Consider the following 23,019-nt stretch of genomic DNA (forward strand, 5'->3'; position numbering starts at 1 on the left):
AAGACTCTGACTCCTACCGCAAAAGGGAAAAATTAGGTCCACTCTCAGTGCGTGAAAACTATAATAAGTGTAATAAGTGGTTTCAAAAATAACATTTGTTGGGGCACCTGGGTGGCTCAGATCGTTAAGCATCTGCCTTTGGCTCAGGTCATGATCCCAGGGTCCTGGGATCGAGCCCCACGTCTGGCTCCTGGCTCAGCGGGGAGTCTGCTTCTCCCTCTGCCTCTTCCCCTGCTCATGCTCTATCTGTCTCAAATGAATAAATAAAATCTTTAAAAAAAAATAACATCTGTTGATTCTAATTTGATATTGTGCAAAGTTCTGATGGTGGTTCTAGAAGAGGGAGCCCCCCCAAAATCTCAGCAGTGGCCAGGTGGAGCTGATGGAACAAATGGAATTAGCTTCCAAAGATAATTTATTACTTCTCCCAAACTTCCAGGTGTGATCCAGATCTAAATTTATGTATGAAGATCTAAGTTATTCAAAATGATAAAAGAGAAATGTTCTCTACGTAGCTTCCTTTAAGACCAGTAAGAAGGTTAATATATAGGCCAGTCCTTACTTAAAATGGGAGCTATAAAAAGTCCCAATGTCCCCCCCTATGTTTCTTCATGCCTCTGTTCTCTATCCTCTCAAACCACATTGTATAAATATTTACAAATACGAAGAGATCTCAATCTGTCACCAAGGACACCAAAGGGGTCATGACAACTGGAAAATAAAAGTCACCAGTCCTATTTTCGTGAGCAACCGATGAGAGCAGCAAACTTTTACACTTCCTTGAACTAAATCTATTTGCTGAAAAAAACAGCATTAACAGCACCTAGCAGGTGCACAATCCACGCCCTTGGTATTCAGAGTTCGGTCCCTGGATCTGCAGCCGCAGCACCCGCCCCAGGAGTCTTCAAGGACGTGCAGCACCCCAGGCCTCCCCCACACCTGCTGAATCAGAACCTGATTTTTACAAGATGCCAGGTAATTCCTATGCACGTTAGAGTCTGACAAGTGCTGCTCTTGGTGGCAACCTTAGAACTTTGTAGTTTTACAAAATAATAAACTGTGACTCTTGGTTCCCTATATACTAAAAGGGAACATTTTATATCCTCCCTGGGTCTTTACCCTCCAGACACCACTTCTCTCCTCCCTTTCTTCCCCATAAACCTCACTTTGGGGTTAAAAAAGGTAAGAGAAGACTAAGACAGGAGAAAAGAGACAAATGCAAAGAACAAGACGCAGGACAGAGCTACTCTAGTCCGATTGGAAAATACACTTGCAAGGTGGGAGGAGGGAGGATGCCGGTGGAACCACCAGGCACGGTGCCCCCTCCAGACTGCATGCCCACCAGTCCTAGCAGCATGGCCGTGGTTCCTAAAGTCTGAGAAGACTCAGGACTTCTTGGTTGCACAGATCAGCTGTAAATACATATGTAAACAGAGAAACGGGTGATGCCTGACATATCCCAGCCAAATGCCCAAACACCTCTGTTCCTATAAGATCCCCCATATTCCCCCATCCAGAGCCCATGAAAATCCTTATCACGGTTGGCTACTCTGATTAGGAGCTTCCTGCTTATCTCCAAACTGCCAAGCTAAGCTGCCTGAGGCGAAGAGTGGCTGGTTCCTCTTTACACCCTCTGCAGCACTGCAAGAGCTGGTAGACTACAGGTGCTCCATCATTGCTGCTGCATCCATGTCCTGAGCTGTCACTGTCTCTGATGCAACTGCCCTATTCCTAGGTGGCATCAAACTTAATGTATGACTCCCAGATTTCCGTTTTGTTAGAATGTTAGCATGCTTCCCGTCTGGCTGCTAAACAAAATCAGGAGAAAGTTCCCTGGTCTCGATATTCTCCCCCAGGCCAAATAAAATACCCCGCTACTCGCACCAAGTATCTAAATGCAGAAAGTCCTCGACACTCAGCTCTCTAAGGTTAGAAGACACTAAGGTTAGCAGGCTCCCTGGGCTGTGAGCACACAGCCGCCTCGGATAAGGTTCTGGAAGTAATCACAGCTCTGGTCAGATTTTTTCCTTCCTTTTTTTCTACCAAACATGTTTTGAGATTCCACAAATACGAGGCCAATGGAACAAGGGTTATTAACTCAGGGAGCCTGCCTCCCAAAAGTTTTCCAAAGGGCAGCCGACATGACACGGTCATTCTGACAGCTGTGACGAAAGAAGCTTTATTTGCAGAGGGCCCCTCTCTGTTCATTTAGCGCCATCACAGGAGCCTCATGGTCCCCACGAAGGAGACACACCCAGATAGCCCCGGAGAGCCGCGGATCTCCCAGACCAAGAGTCTCCAAGCGTTCCTGTACAGCGAACTAAAGGCACCAGCCCTGATGGAGAGGGCCCAGGCGAAAGGGGGCTGTTTCACACCTTGGCACATGGAGCCCTCTGCCTGATCACGACCTTGCAGGACAGTCTTTGAGCCTCTTTAGAGAAGCCTGCAGCCACGGCACTTGCTCTGGGCAGGAGCCACCTCTTTGCGCTTCTCTAAAGAGTCATCTTGGCTCCCTTCAAGACAAAGAGTTCAGAGGAAGACAGCTAGATTTTAAAATGAACCTATTTATTCATCCAATCCAACTGGATGGTCTATTTTATAAAAGGGCACAGGGAAATGGGGTAGTAACTGGGGCAGGAAAACAGAATCAAGGGAGGTTTTGGATGATGACTTTAAAGTCACCCACGGCTAGTCCCGAGGGAGGGATGTCCAGGGGGAAGAGCCTTTGTAGGCTGGGGTCGGGGGTGCAGCTCCAGGAAGGCCCCTCTCCCACGGGAAGTGGGAAGCAGAGCACAGGGCTCCGGGGTGGATGGGCTGGTGGTGGGCTTGGTATGGGCAGCTGAGCACGGAACACTTGCAGAAGCAGAGGGAGGGGTCGGGTCACTGGCAAACCCCGAGCGGTGGCCCAGCTGCTGCTTCATGCTGGGGCCTGCAGGAAACAGGTGGTCGGCCATCTCCACTCACATCCTGGCAGGAATGGAATTTGTGTGTCACGTGTGGGCCTCAGAGTCTTCAGCCAGAGCCGCATTATTCTGAGGAGTCTCCAAGCGAAAAGGTGATCTGCCCCTGAAAGTTAAGAGCTGGTTTTCACAGGTACATTTTAGATGGAGGTACTCGCTCATTCGTTCATTCTACGCAAATGTTCGCTGAAGCCAGGTGGGAAAACTGCTGTGGGAACATGACACCCCATCAAGCCGAACCTGCCCTCAAAGGACGTCTGCTGTCAGAGAAGGCTTACACACAGGTTAGACGAATGAAGGAGGGGAAACAGGTTTGGGAGTTTAGAGGAGGGAGATTAATTCCAGTTAGGAGGAGGACAGAGTTTCCCAAACGTTACTGTACATAATAAGCAACACCTGAGAAACTTTCCCTGCTGGGGTCTCCTCCTTCTCATAAAATTCTACGATTCCTGTATCTTTTTTGGGAAAAAGATGCCGACTCCCTTCATGATATTATCATTTAAGATGGAGAACGTAGCCTCTGACAATAAATTGAATAAAGATGTTTATCATAATTCTTTTATCTTGTAGAGAGCCAAGGAAATTTCAAATCTCATAACCACAAAAGATTTAAAGCTTGAACACCACTGCCCAGTTTTCAGGGTCTTTTTCTTCAATCGGCGGAGAAGACAATGTCAAGAGGAAACACAGAAGTGTTTGTAATCAAATCCGCTACCCCTGAGTGGCCCCACCTAAGAATTTAGTAATGCTGCTGAGTGGAGCTTCAAAGGAAGCCCAAATCATCCTAAAATAAGCTTGGAACGAGAAGAGTTCCATCTGAAACAGGAAAGGGGATCACACACAGACATTCCACTTCTGAAGTTCCTTCCCTGGCAGAGACCTGAGTCCTGTGGGACACTGTCAGGAAACGGGAGGGTCCACGAGGAAAGAGGCAGACACCTGATCCTTAGAGCAGTTCTGTGCTCCTTGAGCTCCCAAAGAACTGGAAAAGGCCACAGAGCTAATTACCACCACTCAAGCATGAAGCGGAAATATCCCCAAATGCTTCCCTTTTAATAACCTAGGAGTTTTAGATCAACACCCATCACATACCTATCTCCTACCACTGCGGTCAGGACACAGGCGGGTGTCAAGGACCTTAAGGCCACAAAAGAATGGGTACACAGAGGAGGAAAATGCTTTTCTTCATCACTAGTAATTATTGCTTTCGTGTTACAAGCAAACAAATGATAAATATCATTTTGGAAATATAAAATCAGCCCCTACAAGGGAAAGAATTTTAATGAACGGAGACCAGTTTGAATTCATCAAAAAGCTGGCCTGGCAAGTATTAACTCCACATTTTAACAAGAAAAGGACTTCTGGTTTTGAAATGCATCTACAGTAATGAGCTAGGTTAAACAGGTGTTGGCAGGCAGAAGGACTAGAACACCTGCTTTAATGAACATATAAATTTCTAACAAAAGCGGGTCAGCAAGCTTGTCTGCAGTGCTGTACCAGCATATATAATCAGACAATTTTTCCAATAGTACTGACTTGCTTCCTGCATTTCTTTTCCATGTAGTGTTAAGACTGTCATGGTCTAGGGGCACCTGGGTGGCTCAGTCGGTGGAGTGTCTGAATCTTGATTTCAGCTCAGGTCATGATTTCAGGGTCATGGAATTGAGCCCCACCTCAGGCTCCATGCTCAAGGGAGGCTGCTTGAGATTTTCTCTCTCTCTTGCCCTCTGCCCCTCTCCGCATTCACGAGCACATTCTCTCTCTCTCAAAAGTGAATAAATCTTAAAAAAAAAAAAAAAAGAAAAAAGACAGTTATGGTCTAAATGTTTATAAACTAGGAATCTGCAAAGTCTAATCAAATAAGATTTTTACTGAACTTCTTGCCCCCATAACTCATAATTATATTAGTGAATAAGAGAAACATAATAAATTGAGACCAGTATAACGAGCCTAGCACAGTCAGCTGACATTTAATGAGCACCTACTATGTGGAAAAGTGCTTTCACATACACTATTTACTAGTTGGACCCTCCCCAACTGCAGTGCTGGACCATCCCATTTTACAGATGAGGAAACTGAATGGTTTCCCTTTGGTCTCACAGCTGGTAGGTGGGTGAGGCTGGGATAAGCCTTTTTCCCACCAGGCAACAGGAGGTGAGGCAAAGAAATGCAGTCACTCCAGTTCAGCAGAAAGATTATCCTGTCTGATGTGATGGCTGTTTATTTTAAGAAGGCAGAGCAGGAAAGGACTCAGAAATGAAATATACACACCTTAAACAATTTACCTTAAACATTCATTCCCCAATCTTGTGATGAAGGGCCAAGGTCTTTTCTTTTGAGGATGAATCTGTTGACTGAAGTTCCATGGTCTTTCTAGCAAAAACCACACCCACAAGGTCCCAGTGCAACTTCCTTCAGTGAGAGTTTCACTAACTTGCAAAGAGAAGAATCCTACTAGATTTTAACCACCACCGTGCCCCTTGTTTATTTATACTGATACGTCTCAACCACACCTAAAATGACAGGAATTTTTTTTAAAGATTCTATTCATTTATTTATTTTAGAGAGAGAGAAAGAGCAAGGAGAGGCAGAAAGAGGGGGGCAAGCAGACTCCGCACTGAGCCTGATGTGGGGGCTCGATCCCACGACCCTGAGATCATGACTGAGCTGAAATCAGGAGTCGGACCCCTAACTGACTGAGCCACCCAGGTGCCCCAGGAAATTAATATTATTTTTTTTTATAAAGTTGCTTTTCAAGTCTTTCCAAAACACACAATGCAGTTTTCAGAAAAACAAATTCTCTTCACAGCCAGATTTCATCAGTTTATATAATACTTCATTCAATTGTATAAAGCAAAAAGCAAGTGCAAATGGCAAAAACAAGTTTGGAGGCAAAAAAAAAAACCCAACTGCCCAGTAAGCACAGCCCCCACGGACCTCAGGGACGGACAGCAGCAGTCACCCTGGCCAGCAGGTCCACTGGAGGCCTGTTAGAGAGCTTCTACCACACACACCTGTAAGCACCTTGGGGCAAACACTTGGTGAAAGTTTCCATCAGAAAGCAGAGCAGTTTCTCATGCAGCTGCAGCAAAAATTAAATAAGACCATATAAAAGCTCTCAGCCCTGGCCTTGAAACACAGAACTGCTCAACCAACATGAGTTCCTTCTCTGTCTTATGTACCTTTCTTCCACAGCACCTAGCAACATACTTCCAATGGAAAGCTGTGAAGATGGATGATGGTTGGATGGATAGATGGACAGCCTGACAGACAAATGGTCTGGTGGAAGAACTAAAAACTCTTCAATTTAGTAACTTGTTTGGCTCAAATGGCCCAAATAAATGAATCAAGAAGCTATATCCTGAATCAGAGTTTTCCCTACCCCAAGATGAATGAATCCTAATTTTACCAATAAGCATGGAGAGAAAAAAGGAAGGATAAAGGAAAGAGACAAGCAGAAGAGAATTGTGAAAGTATCAGTGCTGGATGTTCAAGAAAAAAACTGACTCTCTGGTAGAGAAATCTGGCCCCCTCTCCTTCTTTCCAAATGTAATTACTGAGAAGGAAGCAATATCACTTGGGTGTCACAGAGAAATGTACTGACGGCTAAATCCAGCATAAAGGTAAATTATTTACCTTTAGCTTTCAATAAACAGCAAGTCTCAAAAGTTAAAAAGGAAGTAGTTCCAGAAAGACCACCATGTGGTTTGGTTTTGAGTACTTCGCATGTGTTAAATGGCACAGTTAACTGGAAAGATGTTTAAATACTAAAATGAAACAGGTGCAGGATACATGCTTTCAGTGACAGAAGTGATATTAATGGAAAAGAGGCAGAAATGGAAAGAAAGGCCCTAAGTATAACACATCTTAAGATTTTTTTTTTAAATGAATCACAGCAGATAAAGCATTCACACACTGGAGATTTTTTGTTTACAAAAGCGCAAAGTGCTTAGAAAGCCCTACCTAAAACCTGGGAAGGGACGTTATACTCTGGGAAGAAACACATCTCAGTTTTAAAGAGGAGCCTCACATCAACCTACCCTTCTCAGTTTCAGATAATTCCCATCTTCTTTCTGACGGCCCATCTTTGGTGGGCCCAACTAAGCTTTAAAACTATTAAGCCTCAGGGCGCCTGGGTGGCTCAGTTGGTTAGCGGCTGCCTTCGGCTCAGGTGATGATCTCAGGGTCCTGGGACTGAGTTCCAAATCAGGCTCCCTGCTTAGCAGGGAGTCTGCTTCTCCCTCTGCCTCTCCCGCCTGTTCATATGCTCTCTCTCTTTCTCTCTCTCAAATATATAAATAAATCTTAAAAAAAAAAAAAAAAACTATTAAGTCTCCAGGCATCTCCTCAGCTAATAACATAAGCATTAACCCACCCAATTTGGGACTATGAACCTCTGAGGACAGCCTCACTTGTCTTCTAAGTTTTTAAAAGACAATATGAAAACAGTGAATGGCCTATTGTTTCTCTAGCCTCAGTTTTTCCATCTGCTAAATGGGGACATAGTGGAACCTATTTCAGTTAGCTGAAACTAACTGAAATAATAACTGAGATAATAACTGAGAACCAAAGATACATAACAGACTTAGTGCATCCTGTACCATGACTCCTTGATCCTGCTATCATTCTCCTGCTCTATATAATTAACAAAAACACCAACAAAAAGGATCTCTGAACAGTAAAATTGGCAGAGTTGCAAAAAAAAAAAAAAAAAAACTGGTTAATCCCTAGTCTTAATGAGACACCTCACCACCTGGTGGGGGATTAACTATCTAAAGCCTTCCAAAAGGAGCATTTGGCAATATAGGGCAAAAGCCTTAAAAATGCCTGTGCCCTTGACTCAGTGATTCCACCCCTGAGGACCCTAACCTAAGGATAAAATGATGCACACACATGCATCATCTGTAATACTGAACACTAGAAACAAAGTATAACCAACAGTGGAGAAATGGTTAAATAAATGTCTATAATGCTCATATGAGTGTTTCTATTATAATAATGCAAATATTATTACAATATGATAATTTAAACATTAAAATCTGTAGGGGCACCTGGGTGGCTCAGTTGGTTAAACGTCTGACTCTTGGTTTTGGCTCAGGTCATGATCTCAAGGTTGTGAGATCAAGCCCCATGTCCAGCTCTGCACTCAGCAGGGAGTCCGCTTGAGATTCTCTCTCCCTCTCTGCCCCTTCCCCCATTCGCACACACACGCTAAAATAAAAAAAAAAAATCTTTAAAAATTAAAATCAGTAGCCAAATTTGGAGATCTTATATGTCATATATAAATATATTTAAATATTATGCATTCACATAATTAAATTATATACATATATGTATATACGTGGAAAATATGGAAAAATATTAGAAGTACAAAATATTATGTTATTTCCAGATGGTGAAATTACAGGTAATTTTTATACACTGTAAAAAGAGAAGTGCTCTGTGTTTTTCAAATTCTGTAAAAAGAGTTTATTTTAAAAATCAGGAAAAAAAGTTTATGAAGTGTGTGTGATGAAGGGAGAGAAAGTACATTAGAGATATCCCACAGCCCATTTCCATGAAAATGAACTGGAAGCACATCATTAGTAGTTATACTTGAATACACAGAAAGAAGGAACAGAACAGGATCCCCTCAGGCCCCAAGCTTGAGCTACATTAAGCCTGGGGTCATTTCCTTTAAGACCCGGGCACGTGGGCATTGCTCATTTCCATGTACCGTCATTTGTGTGTTGGCGGGTGTGGAGGCTGGGGAGCAGGGGGGCCTCCCAAACCTCAAACCACATTTGAATGCACAAGCAACCTTATCTCTGCCTTCTACCTCAGCTACACATGCCAGAGCCTTGGTCCTACAAAGTCCCTGAGATCACTGCCCGCGACAGAGTGGCCAACCGTAGCAGGATGCTCACTAAGAAATCCTAATTAACAAATTTGCTCACACCAACTTCATCCCACAATGATTTTAAAGAAGCGAATCTTGACACATTCACCATCCAGGAGTTCCAAACTGTCTGATTTTCCTGTTACCCAAATTTAATTTTATCATCATCTAAACACAATTAATCTTTCTGAGGGAAAGGAAAAAGGAAATCACGTTTAAGTCTCCAACTTTGCTAAATAGTACAGTGTCTAAACACATACCTGCTGTCTCTACCTCAGGTCCCTTGAGCAGCAAGTGGTGTGTGTGTTGGCGGGGGCGGGGGGAGAGGATCCAGACCAAATTTTAACAGGTGAATGTCAAACTGGAAAACCTCCCTCCAGGGGTGGTGGGCAAGGCTTTGACATCTGAACACTCCAGAGTATTATAAAGAAATCAGTGGATCATTTCAAAAAGGGATGGGGTAACTTAAGCCACCTACTCATGATTCAGTAACTATCAGGGGCTTTAAACATTTTACAGAATTTGTGTCTTCCCCCTTCAAGGCATTTTTCTACAAAAATGTCTGCCTCGATACACTGGATAGTCAGATGGGTCATCCACAGACTCATTCAACCATAAACATCTATCAGGTACCTCAGCATAGCATGTCTTAAGATTTTCCTTTTTTTTTTTTTTTTTAAAGATTTTTTTTTATTTATTTGACAGAGAGAGAGACAGCCAGCGAGAGCAGGAACACAAGCAGGGGGAGTGGTAGAGGAAGAAGCAGGCTCCCAGAGGAGGAGCCTGACGTGGGCCTCGATCCCAGATCGCCAGGATCATGCCCTGAGCCAAAGACAGACGCTTAACGACTGAGCCACCCAGGCGCCCCAAGATTTTCCTTTTTTTAAAATGAATCATATGGGGCGCCTGGGTGGCGCAGTCGTTAAAGCGTCTGCCTTCGGCTCAGGGCGTGATCCTGGCGATCCGGGATCGAGTCCCACATCAGGCTCTTCCGCTATGAGCCTGCTTCTTCCTCTCCCACTCCCCCAGCTGTGTTCCCTCTCTCGCTGGCTGTCTCTCTGTCACATAAATAAATAAAATCTTTAAAATGAATCATAGCAGATAAAGCTTTCACTCACTGTGGAGACTTTTAAACTCAAGTCCTTAAGAAGACTAAAACCTGGGAAGGGACACTATACTCCGGGAAGAAAAACATGGCACCGTGATAGGCCTCAGGGACACCTGACCCAGAGATGGTCTCAGGTTAGCAGATCAAATACATCCGTCAGTGGACAGAAGCGCACAGGGCTTCCAACCCAGGGTGGCTAGTGGAACCAGGCCTCTGAGAGCAGCTACTGTGGTATCACAAGCTGAAAGCACACCAGTGTACCTCATCAGGTTGTTGTTCTGTTGTTGTTATTGTTGTTTTAACTGCTTTTCCCAAATCTCATTTTCTCCATTAAGACTCAGCACGATTTTCAATTTTAAGCCCAAACCTTTGACTTAAACTCTTTATCATGAGTGCCCAGAAAGTGAAAATGACCAGTACATTTTACTATTTTGAGCACTCTAAGCTTTTCTTTTTAAAGATTTATTTATTTTTAGAGAGAGAGTGTGTATGTGTACATGCGCAAGCACATAAGTGGGGGGAGGGGCAGAGGGAGACAGAATCTCAAGCAGACTCCCTGCTGAGCTCAGAGCCCAGCTTCCTCCTCGGCCCCCAACCCAAGCTGCACAGAAACCCTTCACTCCTCCGTTAGGGCAGTAAGGCCACCAACTCTCCCCCCATTTCAGACTGTGGTACCTCCAAGAGCTGCTAATGCAAACGGGCTCCAATTGCTCCTGCTCTATTTCTCCCCTTCTCTCCATTTAGCTATTCAGGAAAAAAATGAAGTATTTAAAATACGTGTAATGGAGAGTGAGGTTTTTAGAAAATTGTTCGTAACTCATTTTTTGAAAGCAGTCTGGGCCATGTTGACATCTCAACTTGTCTGGGCTCCTTCAGGAATCCAGGAATCCAGGAATCCATTCCTTCTGGGTTTCCTTCCCTCTTTCCACTGTGACACGGTCAAGGCCAAGCTCCCAACCTAGTCCACTAACTCAAAGGCTGGGCTATCTCAGTTTTAATCCATTACATATTAAACAGCTGATGGCCTAGAAAACGTGTAACGGTGAATATGGCTGACATCTAATAGTATTTCTGTGTAAACAAACGGAATAAATGATCAGAAATCATTCTGCTGTTAAATCCATACTTTCATTATTTAGACAACCTGCAAGAAAGCCAAGAAAATAGAATGTGGTATCTGGGTGTGACGGGAACAAAGCTTCTCAACTGCTCTGAAAGAACAAATGCCCCTGAGTTCTAAGCCTTCCACACAGAAGGCAGTCATCAGAAAGCTATCACCCAGCACCCTGGAGGAAAATTCGTATCAGCCGTTTGCACTACATAAACAGGCTGTACAAGTTAGTGGATCACAGCTAATAGCTATTTTCCACACAGTTAAAAAAAACAAAACACTGCATCATTGCACATACCTTCTTTAAAAGAAGGAATTTATCTATGTGCTCAAGAATTACCTCAAACTATAATTTCATATTACTTCTGTTTTATGGATATATTAGGTTACTCATATCCGGACACACCCAAATTTAAGATCTTTTGTTTAACAGAATTTTTTTGGCCTTTATTACATATCAAAGTTTCTGTGTTTAACGGTTTTTACCCTCAATAAAACAGGCCCCAGTATACAAAAAAAAGGTGTGCGTGTGTGTGTGTGTGTATGAAGTGTTACCATTCCTATCACCATTATCATTATCATGTTTTAGCCAATTTCAAAAGTACTAAGACAAATAATTTCTCATTTCTTCATATTATTACAGCCACCCACACCCTCACCTCAGACTTAGGTGGCAGAAAACAAAAGCCACCTTCACCTCAAACCAGCAGCTGAATTCCCACTCCTGACCAGGGGATGTTTCAACACAAGGTAAGAGAGAGGAGGTGAGACTCCCTTCTCACCTGCAGTGAAATGGACATCACAAGGCTGTGAGTTTGCCAGGATGAAAAACGCCATTATTTATCCGAAACCTATGGAGTCCACGTCACATGGGGGCACACAAGCCTGCCCTCAAGGAGCTCCTACAATATCCAACCTCCACAAGAATCTCCCCACCAAGAATGGATCGTGATTTAACCTTCTCCAGAACAGTTACCCTTTCTGTCTTTTGTGAGCTGCCTACCATCATTCTTCAAAAAGTTTCAGAAAATAATACTAATAAATAGCCATTTCCATTCAGACTGAACCCTGAATCAGGAGTTGGCAAACTACAGCCATCAGACCAAATATGGCCCACTGCCTGTTGTTGTAAATAAAGTTTTATTGAAACACAACCAGGGCCATCCATTTAGCTATTTTTTACAGCTGCTTCTGCTCTACGGGGCAGGGTTGAATAGCTGCAAAAGAGTTGCTGGATCTCTCAAAGTCTGAAGTATTTACTCTGTGGCCTTTCAGAAAAAGTGCACCCTAAATGGTACAAAGCATTTAAACCTCTAGGAGGTCCATAGCATTATCAGCAGGAAGCAGCCCTTTACCTAAACGATGCCCCAAGTGGTGCAGTGGACCGAGGGGGTGGGGGCTTTGAGACAGGCTGTGCTTCTTACCAGCTTTCATGACAACCACATGACTCTGGCAGGTCTCTGCTCCTCTGGCTATACGATGAGAGCATCGACACCTACTTCATGAGGCCGTCTTGAGGATCGGACAGGATGACATATATAAAAAGCACCTAGAACCAGGCCTGGTATTCCTCAAGGTGGCTCCATTAATGCCAATGACCCTTCACCAACCATGGTGATCTGAGTCCCAAATGTGAATCACTGAGATACTCACCTTCAGTCATTACAGCCCCTCCTGCGACGATCTCAGAAAGGATCACGAACTCAGAGTAGTATAACCCGGACAAAAGACGCAATTCTCTCTCTTTCCTGAGTCACAGAAAGTTAAAGGCTCAGGATTTTATGTTCTTGTGTTAGGGGAAAAAGACTGTGAATGGTTTCTGGATAGAATCTTTCCATACCAAATTTCAGGCAGCCTCAGGATGTGGAAAAGCCCCAGAGCTTAGCCACCTAGGGTCAATCTTTAAACACTGTGTGTTTAACCTTATTAACAGAAAGCAAGTAGAATAGGGTACCCAAGACAGTGACAAAACCACAGCATCATGGACTAGCCAGTTGTGAAGAGATGATGCTTTCAAGGGCTGTGAGATCCCACTCCTGTTCCTTTATGTGGGTAGTGACGCCAGCCAGAGTGCACGGCAAATGATAAGAAACAAGATGATCAGGACAAAGTGAGGGGCAGGCACCCAACATGACCAAATCATGACAATGTCCTAAGCCAGGGGCAGCCACATCTCAGCCCTCTCCCCCATCCTCCCATTCCACCCCATCGCTTCTGACATATGCAAACCAAAACCAGGCACAGCCTTCAACCACCCCAGACTTCCCCCAGACCTTCCCCTCACATTTCCCTGCTTCCAGGCAAGCTGATCTTAAATACAAATCCCATGAAGTGGCAGGGCAGGGTTTAGGTATCAGTTTCAAAGCTGGGAAAACTGAGGCTCAGAAAGGAGTTGTGGCCTGGCAGCAAAGTCACAACTCTCTGACTCACCCACCACTCCATACCTGACCCTAGGGTCTGGCAAGTCCTTGGTAGTTAATACAGGTAAGTCCACAATTATTTAGGGCCTAGATTCAAATTCCAACTCTTCCATGGACTAGCCATTGACCTTGGGGACGTCAATGGACCTCTCTCTCTGCCCAAGTTCATTCATCTGTGAAATGGAAATAACAGTAAGCCACCCCATGAGGCCTGAATGAACTAGGACAATGCTTGGCCCAAAGCAGGTGTCCCTTAACTGCTGGCTCCTTTGACTCACTGGGTTGAATCTACCTGACTTCAATCCCCAGCTTTGGACCACTTTTTGCCCTTCTCATTCACATAGTCATTCCCCAAACACACATACAGCAATTTTTTAAAATTATGACCTGAGAAAAGCCACCTCCAAGGATGTCAGTCTTAAAGCAGCAGGCAACAAGAGCCTTTTTCAGAAAGACATCTGGCTTAAGCTGATAACATGCCATAAAGTAAGCCGATAGCAGCAGTCGGTCACGTGCGCAAGCCTAAAATGAAAACTTGAGCCTGACATGCCCACTCAAAGAGCATTTCTTTAATACACTCAGCACACTCACATAAATGACACTGAACTGCTCTCCTGGCCCCTAGCTACCGAACACCGTCCCTGTGGCCAGGTTTTTGTTGTTTTCTTTTTTTGCCATTGACAACTCCAGCGGCGAACATGTTACATTAAAAACATCTCTTTAGAGTTCTGCCCTCTAAAGAAAGGCTGCTGCTCTTCCCGGCTGCAGAAGGGCCGTTCCCTGAAACCACAGACCAGATAAAGAACGATGCGAAAGGCTTCACAAGAAAAGAAGTTATTTCAGCTGTTCTGGGACAGGACTCTCCACTGGTCACAGAGTCCCAGCCGACACTCAGCAGAAAAACACCCGTGCACAGGAAGAACTTGCTAAATCATCCAAGGGGATGCACTGCCTCGGGGTCACCTTGACCCCCAGATTAGGGGACCCAGGGACTTCCTGTTTGCTGGGCTTCATCCTTTCTGATCTGAGGCCTGCAGCGCAATCTGTTCCAAAGGGAGAGAGCTCCTTTCATGGTTCTCTCCCAGAGCCCCATTCCTCCTCGAGGGTTCCTAGTCCGCCAGAAAGCCCGATTCTGTCCATTTCATTCTCCTTAAAGGATTTTCACCCCCCAACTTCAAAACTCAGTTCTAAGGCCACCTCCCTTGGGCACCCTTTCCAGGCTGTTTCTACAGGCTTTGACCACTGTTACACTTCCCCGTCCACTAGGAATCACAAACTCTGTAATAATTGGATGGGACTCAGGAAACATCTATTCCGATTCTGACCCCACAGAGGAATTTCTTCTCTCCATCAGCACTGTCCAAGAGAAATAGAATGCAACCCACAAAGTAAGCCACAGGAGTGATTTTTTAATTTCTGGGGCCCTGTTACCATTAAAAGAAACAGGAGCGATTAATTTTCATAATATATTTTTATTTAACCCAATATAGCTAGAATATTGTCATTTCAATACAAAGCCAACCTACAAATCACTTTATGAGATACTTTAATTCTGTTTTTAATATCAAGTCCTTTAGAATCCGGGCATATTTTCTTTTTTCTTTTTTCTAAGATTTTATTTATTTATTAGAGAGAGCATGCAAGAGAGAGAGAATATGAGCAGGGGGAGGCGCAGAGGGAGAAGCAGCCTCCCACTGAGCAGGGAGCCCAATGTAGGGCACTCCAGGATCATGACCTGAGCTGAAGGCAGATGCTTAACCAACTGGGCCCCCCAGGCACCCTCCAGTGTGTATTTTCCACTGAAAAATATATCTCATTGCAGACCAGTCACATTTCAAGTGCTTCACAGCCATTAAGTGGCCAGTAGCTACAGTATGGGACAGGGCGGTTACACCATTGTCTGTGGGCATTCCTATAGTGCGGGGGAGTGTGTTCCTTCTAACAATATACAGGAAAAACACAATTCCTTCCTACAAAGACAGCACATTGGTATGTCAGTTAGCCAAGGCTGCCATGGCTGAGAAACAGGGCGTCTGCACAGACCCAGCATTTCCCTATTAATTCACTAGAACTGGGACTCTGGAGATCTCATGGTCCAACTTGACAGATGAGAAGACTGACACCCAGAAAATGAATGTGAATAACCTGAGGTCACACAGATAAGCAACAGCAGAGGGAGGCCTAAAATCTACATGTCTAGTCAAGGGTTCTTCAAATAAAAAAAAAAAAAAAAAATCACACACACACACACACATGTATCTACCTGGTTACCAATGTCCGCAGTCAATGCATACTTTAAGATTTAAGATTAAGGCTGTTATAGAAGACAACAAAACTCTGCTTTCTCCCAATAAGCTCCAAATTTCTGAGATCTAGGAAATGCAACAGAATCTCACCAATTCAGTCTCGCATCCACTTCCCACCCTTACCTGGGACTTGAGGAATAGCATAAGAAAACACAAACAAGGAAGATAATCACAGGCACATCAAAGCATGCCTCTTAATTAGGAGTAAAGCACAAAATGTGCAGTATGTCTCTATCCTAGAGGATCTTGAGACATAGCCACCCCTCCTTCTACCTCCAACAGTCACACTTTAAGATAGCGAACCTTGGGAACCTTACAAAAATGGATAGTAACCTGTAATGAATGCTGAAAAGTGCTTCTAAAGAGTGATCTCACAGAGTCTGTTTGAATGAATCTCCACCTAAAGACCCTGAAGTTTGTGCCCCCCCCCTTCCCAATGCCGGTGGTAGGTTACCTAGCACCTCTGCAACCTCATTCACTCTGTGACTTGACTGCACCAAATTCTCTGCTTGACCCCATGACCACCTGAGTTATCCATCCCTTTTGGGACAACTGTCAAAAGGAATCCACAGATTAAAACCCCAAACACACTCAGTTCTGTGCCCAGACACATGGGGCTGGCCTAGCTCTGGAATGTCTGGATGGGACACATGCGCTAGGCAGGTGGGAGAAGGACTGGGGTGGGAATTCAGAAAAGTGGATCTCATGGGAAATCCCAAACAATTCCTGTGCCAACATGAGGGAACCCAGCAATGCTCTGTGAGATGACAGCTGGTTAGGGCCAGTCCACAGAGGGATCAACTCAAAGTTATGTCCAAGTGAAACTTGTGGCTTAGCCCGCCATCTTGAAACAAAATGGTTAGCTAATACTTCTCACATACTACATATTTTGTAGGTTTTTATTCATTACAACTATGTTGATAGACTATCAAGGGAATGGATGTATGCATTAGTTTTAAGGGGGGAAAACGCCTTTGTAACTATTTTGAATAAAAATACCCTTTTTCTTCATAGGAGATACTACAACTAGGACTTCCTATAAAGATGTTCGGGGAGGTCCACCGTCAAGAGAACCTCTAGAAGCAACTTGCACTCAAAGAATGCCAAACACTTAGCAAATCTTAACTCACTGATCCCCTGGTGCCCATCACAGGACCGCTGTATAGCCTTGGCTGCAGGAAGAGTCCTCCTTCCCATCACAGATTCTCAGGCTGAGCAGCTATATCTCAGGTTATTTACATTCCAGAGCTTCTATTGCTAGGCAGATGCTCCCAGAAATATCTTACTGCTGCTACCCCATGTGAGGGTAACGAGGTGGGTCATCGTCATCGGCCTGCCAGCTAACAGAGCAGCCTCAACTCCTAAGAAAGGAAGGACAGGCCCGAAGCATTCCTGCAGACAGTTGCCAGGAAAATCCCGAGGATGAAACTCTTTGCCAAATGAACTTTAACCTATTTTTAAATGTTTGACCCTCTTCTCTCAACCAGTTTTCGTGTTAAAGAAATGCATTCTTCAGAAAGAAAAAAAATTCCCTGTTTCGAGAACCATTACAGAAGTAAATGTTCCCATGTACTCTCTCACCGTCTGTCACTTTTCATGGTGAGAACAGTGTCTAAAATGTAAGGCACATTAATAAACTATACAGCGGGAAAGTTCTTCCCTCCCATAGATCAGAAGAAATGACAAATCATAATTCCGAAGAATTTTGAGAAAAACAAGAGTTTCATAAAGTGTAAACATTCAAAGGTTCACGCTAAACCCTGTGAAGTCTATTCTTATGTCAAGAACTCCGGGAGTCAAGATACTTTACCCTGACCTGGCTCGGTCTCTACTAGAAAGGTGACCTTTGCCAGCTGGGTATCCTTCTAGGTCCCAGTGGCCTTACTGAAAAAGAGAGGGCATAAGTCACATGACTATTCTGGGATAAGCATAACGTGAAATATCTAGAGATGGTCCCCGACTTACGATTTTTTGAAGTTTACAATAGTGCAAGAGTGATACACATGCATTAGAAAACATACTCTGAATTGTGAATGTGGACCTTTTCCCCAGCTAACAATACGTGGGACGATCCTCTCCAGCGATGCTGGGGCTCCCCGTCAGCCCCACGATCATGAAGGTCAACAACCGATACACTGACAACCATCCTGCCCCCATGCAGTCATACTGTTTGTGGCTTTTAGTACGGCACCCAATAAGTGACATGAAATATGCAACACCTCGTTATTAGATACGCTTTGTGTTAGATGATTTTGCCCAACTACAGGCTAATGTAAGTGTTCTGAGCATATGTGAGGTGGGCTCTGCTAAGCTAGGATGTTCCACAGGTTAAGTGTATCACATGCATTTTCTGTTCACGGTATTTTCAACTTGCGGTGGGTTTATGGGGACTTAACCCCATTGTAAGTCAAGGAAGATCTGTATCAGCAAACACGATAACCGATGTGAACAGGTCTTGACAGCTTACTTACACTTCTCATCAACCCTACCCAGTTATCTTCTGCCAATTTTTGACAAGAATACCCTGAAGCTCAAATCATTTGCTCAAGGCCACAGAGTTAGACAGAAACAGAACAGGGTGTTGGGCTCTGGTCTTCTAAGGCTGAAACCTCTGACAGTCTAATAAGAAACTTAAAGATCAGTCAGGCACTCTATTCTTCATCATAAAACCACATCCCAAGTCAGGCACTACCCCACCCTCCCTTTTCTGCTCTGCAGCCCATAAAGAGCAGAGCAACATGTGGATCAGAAAATGATGTGCTTACGAGCCAGGCGTGCTAAGTGCAGCCGCCCTGTGGCTCAGCCCAGGCGTGGGTACTTGCCAAGGGGGCCAGCGGAGCCCCACCTGTGTACCAAGCAAGTCCACCAAGCCCTTCTAGGGAAGCAATTGTTCCCAAAGTCACTGCAAATGATTCTAAAAGGCAAGATGTTCGATGCCAACCCTGTTGCAACAGTCAGCTGGATACATAAATAAAGGAGAAGGGGCAGTTACTGATTAGATTCAATTAAGAGAGATTTAAGCACATATCAACAAATACAATGATAGGACCTTGTATTCTGATTCAAACAAACTAATGTAAAAGACATTTGAGTCAGAGGCGCCTGGGTGCTTCAGTCAGTTAAGCGTCTGACTTTTGGTTTCAGCTCGGGTCGTGATCTCAGGAGCTTGGGATTGAGCCCTGAGTTGAGCTCTGCACTCTGTGTGGAGTCTGCTTGAGATTCTCTCTCTCCCTCTCCCCCATCTTAAAAAAATAAATAAATAAAAATAAAAGACAACTGAGGAAAACTGAGTACAGACTAATGATGTGAAGAAATGACTGTTAATTTTGTTAGAAGTGATAACAGTATTGTGGTTACAGGCTGTTGTTTTTTTAAAGCCTAATCCGTTAGTGGTTCCTGCTTAAGTGTAGATGGCTAAAGTCATGTGTGTATTTTGCTTAAGATACTGCTGCACACAAAACAGGAGGGCCGTGCCTGTCTGAAAGTAAGCCTAGCAGCAAGTTGATGGTTGCTGACTTGAGTTATGGGTAAATGGGGTTCGTCAGAGAATCTGGTCTCCTTTTGTGTGTGTGTTTAAAAATTCCCATACTAGGGGCGCTTGGGTGGCTCAGTGGGTTAAGCGTCTGACTTTGGCTCAGGTCATGATCTGGGGGTCCTGGGATTGAGCCCCACGTAAGGCTCCCCACTCAGTGGGGGTCTGCTGCTCCCTCTCCCTTGGCCCCTCCTCCCACTCTTCCTCTCTCTCTCTCTAATAAAATCTTTTTTAAAAATTCCCATACTAAAAACTTCTTTAAATGAAGCCATAAAAATTAGAAAGATCTATTTCCTTCTTCTTGACACACATGTCATTTTAAAGGCAGAGTAAGCTTAAAAAAAAAAAACAAAAAACAAAACCAAAGGACATTTAGTCACAGATGGACTGCACGTGAACAGAGGCCAGCTCCCTCTGCACTGAGCCAAAACAGAGCACAAAGACACAAAGGCTCAGCAGCAACTCTGTGCCAGAGAGCGTTCCAGGGTCACCCCAAGCCCACCCTCCATGCATCGTGCACAAGGCAGATACACACAGCCCTTTCCCCAGTCCAAATTTAACCAGGAGATAAGGGCCTTCTAATAACACACAGGACCCCCAGGTACCACCTCCTTAAAGAGGCATGAGACCCTCAGCTCACACACCCACCCCTCAGGAGGTTTGGAACCCAGCTGATAACCTCATTATTAACCTATTTCAAGTTGTCAAATTACAAGCATTACAAAATGAAATCCTTCTCCATCTGTTATGGACTGAATGTTGTATCCCCCCCCCAAAATTCATATACTGAAGCCCTAATCCCCAATGTGATGGTATTTGGAGGTAGGGCCTTTGGAAGGGAAATAGGTCATGAAGTGTGGAACCCTCATGGATGGGGTTAGTGCCCTTATAAAAAGAGACTCAAGAGATATGATTTTCTCTGCCATGTGAAGACACAGCAAGGAGGTGTCCAACTACAAATCAGGAAGACAGCCTCTCAAGGAACCCAATCAGCCAGCACCTTGACCCTGGATGTCCCAGCCTCCAGAACTGTGAGAAATGAATTTGTTGTTTAAGCCTCCCAGCCTGTGGTATTTTTGTCACAGAAGCTCAAACTGACTCACATACCATCTTTGCATTATATCAAATGAATGTGAACAAATCCTAGCAATTCTGACGTTTGTTGTATAGGACGTTAATAATCTACCAGCTTAACTCTGACAAATAGTCCCTTTACAAGAACTCAACACTAGTTAAGAACCTTGATACAACTAGCATTGTGGAGGATCTGAGATGAAACAAGTTGCTATGAAAATTACCTTTCTATCCTGCTCAGACAGTTATTTCTCACATTGGGGTAGCTTTGAATACGTAACAGCCAAGTAGTCTCACCTACCACATGGTTTAAGAGCTCGGATTCTATGGATCTGCCAGCTGTGGTTTACTACGTTTCCCCCGTGACTCGATCCACTTTAGTGACTCACATCTCAGGAATGATCATATATACATACGTGCCTTTACCTGAACGTTTCTCTTCAAATAAAGTGAAACACTTGGATCACAGCACATAGATCAGCACTGTAGGCTTATTCCAGAAAAGCTACTTAAAAATCACATGGAGCCATTCAGCTCATTTCTCGGGAGATTAAAGGCTAAGAACTATGATTTGACTCCAGAAGCAAAGAGCCAAACACTTAAACCCCATTGTTCCCACTGGTTAAATTATAAACTCCATAGACATTCTTGGGAGGAAACAGACAAGGTACAATTGTCATAGCATCAAAGGGGACCGTGAAAAATTATCTGGTCATCTTCTGGATCCTCTCCCTAAGCAGAGTGATGGAATAACACCTAGGCCACCCCACTCCCACCTGGGTGCCCTCCCTACCTTCTTACAGAAACCTCTCCCAGCCCCTGGATCACATTTTCCCTGGAACTGGTTTCCCCAGAGATATTTCTATCTCGACCAAGGCCCTGAAGGAAAGGATTGTGGTTCTTCAAATCAGCAGCATCTAGCCCAGTGCCTGGCTCATGGCTGGCATTCAAATGCCTGCTGAGTGGACAGAAGGTGGATGGATGGATGAGTGGAGAACCCATAACCCTGAGGAATTAATAAAATACACAGGAAAAAACAGAATGTACTAAAAGTAGTGTGAAGACATTAAAGAATGGATATTAAATCCACTTCAGACAGTGAGAGTGATCCTGAACAATGGAATGAAATTGAGAGTCCAAATAAAATAACTAAACAGAAATAACCACAGGGACACACCATCGTTGGGAGGTGTGCTAATCACTATACCGTGGGACCATCCATCAGGGACACACCATTGTAAGGAGTAACCCTCCTCCTGACTCCTCACTGTTAAAATCAGACCTTGTGATCCATTTCCCGTGGAAGGTGAGTAACAAAAGCCAGAGTATTAGAAACAGTCTGTATCTTCACTTACTCAAACTTACTGCTCCCCACCCCAACAAAATACGGCAGGTGGGATGGCCATTCTAACCAGTTAGATCTCAAAACCGAGCAACTGTCCCAGTGATATCCTTGGACTTCAAGGCAGTCCACACATGTACGTTAAAGAAAAGAACTTTGAAAAGCCCCGCACTGGCTTTGGGCTCAACTGTGCGACATGACGAGGCACTGGGCAGCCTAGAGTCAGGTTTCAAAAAAGCACAATCATATGAGCACTCTGAAATAAGTTGTGCCACAGAAACACAAGCCCTAGAACAGGGTGGCATTTTAGCCAAAAGAAAGTCAACAGGGGAAGGAGGGGGCAAGAAACCAACGACACAAGGTTATAATTAGAAGGTATATTATGGTATTTAGAGAGAAGTACACACACACACACACACACACACACACCCACACCCTCACACAGGGGTGAGGCAATAAATCAGCAAGGCCTCCCCCACCATAGCACAGATCACCACCCCACTCCTCCAACAGAAAAGGAACTTCCTGGGTTATAGCTTAAGCCCCGCTCCCACTTACTTGCCTGGACTGAGATGCCTCCCACTCTACACCAAAAAGGAGGCTGTGGCTTAATGAGGGAATTCAAGCAGTCCCGATATTTCCATGAAGGATGCTCTAAGTGCGTATAATGTGAATGGTGCTGAAATCCTCACGGTGGGGCAGCCCAGAACCCTCCCCTCTGATAGCAAATTCTCCCCCCACGATATTCTGGTTCTCCCCACTGTGAAGGCTCCTTTCCCCACCTGGGCCAAAGGGGGAGAACTGATGCCCTGCGGCTGACTGAAAACTCCATCAACAGAGACAGGGAGGCAACAGTCGTGAACACCGTGAAGGCCCAGCCCTGCAGCAAGATGCCCCAGGGCAGGAGAGCAGCCCCCTCATTAGGAAGTTCATCACTCGGAACCTGCATCCTTTGAGCAAAGAGCTTCAGTAAGAAAAACTCTCTAACACATATGTTTTAAAAACTGAAGTCAATCTGCTTTTTCCAAAAGAAAAGGTAATACTGAAGAGTAAAAAACCTGGGAAAAGGTCACTCAGAAACCCCACCACCCAGAAACAACTCCAAAATGATATAGGTTTATTTCCTTCTGTTTTTTTTTCTCTTTTGTCCTGTAAACAGACGGATATTTGTAAAAGGCCCATGCCTGCATAGGCTGATAATTACAGTGTCTAGACAAAGAGCACGTTTCATGACCCAGTTCCCCAGTGCCCACCAAAGCACACATTCTTCTGTTTCTCAGGCTAATTC

The 23,019-nt window shown here is 44.4% G+C and overlaps 1 protein-coding gene and 1 long non-coding RNA gene across 6 annotated transcripts in view; both read right to left on the bottom strand.

Annotated features, from left to right (window-relative positions):
* MTSS1 (MTSS I-BAR domain containing 1) overlaps window positions 1–23,019 on the bottom strand; it is a 157,665-nt gene that overhangs the window by 70,216 nt on the left and 64,430 nt on the right. The gene's annotated exons all lie outside the window — the stretch shown is intronic.
* LOC121101702 lies at window positions 2,547–12,828 on the bottom strand. Its single transcript, XR_005833685.1, has 2 exons — window positions 12,711–12,828; window positions 2,547–3,066 (listed from the first exon to the last, which is right to left on the bottom strand). It is a non-coding gene; the product is annotated as an uncharacterized LOC121101702 (long non-coding RNA).

The sequence above is a fragment of the Ursus maritimus genome, unplaced genomic scaffold, assembly GCF_017311325.1.
Source record: "Ursus maritimus isolate PB19 unplaced genomic scaffold, ASM1731132v1 scaffold_9, whole genome shotgun sequence".
In the NCBI taxonomy this organism is placed as follows: domain Eukaryota; kingdom Metazoa; phylum Chordata; class Mammalia; order Carnivora; family Ursidae; genus Ursus; species Ursus maritimus.